Source organism: Papio anubis, chromosome 19 (assembly GCF_008728515.1).
Source record: "Papio anubis isolate 15944 chromosome 19, Panubis1.0, whole genome shotgun sequence".
NCBI lineage: Eukaryota > Metazoa > Chordata > Mammalia > Primates > Cercopithecidae > Papio > Papio anubis.
The window spans coordinates 50329827-50333004 of NC_044994.1; the positions used below are offsets into that span (position 1 = coordinate 50329827).

Genomic DNA, 3178 nt, shown 5'->3' on the forward strand with positions numbered 1-3178 from the left:
CTTTGGACACAGATTGAATGACACCCCTGGCTTTCCCCAGCTGCCAGCTTGCAGATGGCAGATGGTGGGACTTCTCAGCCTCCATAACCACATAAGCCAATTCCTTATAATAACTCTCCTTCTCTTTCTCTCCTCTCCCCTTTCTTATTTTGAGCTGATTATTTTGGGAAACTGCAACCACAGGAGAAGCTCTGAAAACAGTGGAAGCTACCCTATCATCCACATTGTCCCAGGAAGAGAGGATGACTCTAAGTCACTGGAGACGGTTATACGTTATTGATGGAGAAGACACTGACTTAAATCTCCATAACAAATCTTACTCCTATTTGCCAGTTTTTCCTGAGCATAACCAACTTTCCCTGCACCCTTCTTTTTGTTTCAGCAGACATGGTATTTAAGTCTGAGTTCAAAGCCACCACTTCAAAATTTACCAATTTCTCTGGGTATTCCCCTGTATATATGACACGAGGTATACATGTTCATAATCTTCTCTTTATTTGTCTCTTTTTAATCTGTTTTTTTGTTACAGTGGCCCATCCCAGCTAAGAACTATGAAAGATAGAAAATTATCTACTTCCCTACACTGATAGTAATGTAAAATAGTATAGCCACTCTGGAAAATATCAGTTTCTTAAAAAGCTAAACACTTGGCCAGGCGCAGTGGCTCACACCTGTAATCCTAGCACTTTGGGAGGCCAAGGCGGGCAGATCACCTGAGTTCAGGGGTTTGAGACCAGGCTGGCCAACATGTCAAAACTCTGTCACTAGTGAAAAACAAAAATTAGCTGGGCGTGATGGCAGGCGCCAATAATCCCAGCCACTGAGGAGGCTGAGGCAAGAGAATGGCTTGAACCCGGGAGGGTGGAGGTTGCTGTGAGCCAAGATCGCACCACTGCACTTCAGCCTGGGCAGCAGAGCGACATTGTCTCAAAAAAAAAAAAACAAAAAAAAAAACCAAAAAACAAACAAACAAAAAACCCTCTGATCCCTGAATGAATGCTCAGGGAGACTGCTTTTGAGTAATAATGAAACTCTGGTCTCCCACACAGACAGCTCTGCATGAATGACTCTTTCTCTATCGAAATTCCCCTGTCTTGATAAAACAGCTCTGTCTAGGCAGTGGGCAGGGTGAACCTGCTGGGCAGTCACAGCATGAGGCAGCCTTGTAGTGATGGCACAGTTGTGTATCTCAATTGTGTTGGTAGTTACAGGAAGCTACACTCGTAATAAGATTGTATAGAAGTACACACGTGTGTGCTTATAAAACCAATGAAATCTGAATCAGCTCTGTGGAGCATTGCAATGTCAATTTCCTGATTTTGATTTTGTACTGTAATTATTCAAGATGTTACCACCACTGAAGGAGGCGAGGTATAGGGTACACTGGGCCTCCCTGTACACTTTCTTTGAACCTTCTGGTGACTCTATCATTATTTCAAAATGAAAAGTTAAAAAAAAATTATAGTTGGCCCTCAAGCTTGGCATTTGGTCAGTGGGGACCCACATGGGTTCAACATGTGTTTCGAGAAGTGTTATTTCTGTTCGGGGCCCATCTACCCTGGCCACAGCATGACGTTCATCTGCAACAATTGCAAAGTGTTCAGATTTTGTAAATCTAAATGTCATAAACACTTTAAAAAGAAGTGCAATCCTCACAAAGTTAGGTGGACCAAAGCATTCCAGAAAGCAGCTGGTAAAGAGCTTACCGTGGATAATGCATTTGAATTTAACAAACATAGAAATGAACCTATCAAACACCAGCGAGAGCTATGGAATTAAACTATTGATGCAATGAAGAGAGTTGAAGAGATCTAACAGAAATGCCAAGCTAAATTTATAATGAACAAATTGAAGAAAAATAAAGAGCTACAGAAGTTCAGGATCTCAAAGAAGTCAAGCAAAACATCCATCTTATCCAAGCCCCTCTTGCAGGCAAAGGGAAGGAGTTGGAAGAGAAAATGATACAGCAGTTACAACAGGATGTGGGTGTGAAGATGCTTCTTAAGCATCTCTGTAACCATTTCTTTTATGTACATTTGAAAATGCCCTTTGGAGACTTGGAACTGCTAAATTATTAGTTTATATTTTATGTAAGTTCGCTTAAATGAAAAGTGATTAAAATATCTCTCTTCTACATTGCCGTCTATAAAACATCATATTACGGATGTTAGATTGCATCTCAGTGTTAAATCTTCACTGATAGATGTACTTATGTAAATCATGAAAATTCTACTTAAGTGAATTGTGGATGTAAAATGGTTATGTCATTTGGATAATGGCACTAGGCAGCATTTGTATAATAACTAATGGCAAAAATTCATGGCTGGTGATGTATAAAATAAAATATTCTTTGCAGTAAAATGTTCCCTTTATTAATGTTATAGAAGGGGGGATGCAACAAGGAACTAACAATTTGTATGACCGTGACAAATATTTCGATTTTAGTATTTCCTGTTTTGGTTTATTTGCATCTTAGAAGAGCATAATGACATTGTTTGATGAAGCCTCATTATGCTGGACTGTTTCGATGAGCTATCAGACTGTTAACCTTTCTGATAGCTAGTTGTGGATGTTGGGCATGAGAACTGAATAATCTTTGCCTGGAGTGACACTACACTCTAGAAATTACACTTTGGAGAATACTCAGTTCTAACTTGTGATTCCTGGTAGAAAAAACTTTATTTTCCTAACCTAGCAATGATCTAGAAGCAGAGGAATCCCAGTGCCTTTTAAAAGTTATGTGGTTTTCTTTTAAAAAGCTCCTGTTTTTGGGAAGTAGAATTTATGGGTACAACATCTGCTCATTATTTGCACATAAAATAAAACCATTTAAAAAGAAAAAAGTTGTAGTTGGACATAAAATAATTTTTACATTTAAAATTACCTCAGGATATACACATGTATGGAACTAATATACATAATCTTAATTTGCTTTGGTCAGTGTATCTACTTGTAAATGTGTCTCACCATTCGGTTCCCTGTGTTCTGTTGCTAAATATGGTGCTATAGCACTTTTGGTATGATAGCCATGGACTGTTCTCTGATTTTCTCCATTTTTTGCTAATGATGTGTAACTATGACATGTGGATAGTACCTGGATGGCCTGGTTTAATCACCATGGCTACTTTTGTAAGCATCTCATGGCAAATCTTGTCGGAGCACAGACAGGTTCTGTGAA

The 3178-nt window shown here is 39.0% G+C and overlaps 1 pseudogene; it reads left to right on the forward strand.

Moving 5' to 3' along the window:
* The first annotated feature begins 950 nt into the window (after window positions 1-950).
* LOC101004537 lies at window positions 951-2361 on the forward strand (annotated as a pseudogene).
* Window positions 2362-3178: the final 817 nt, after the last annotated feature.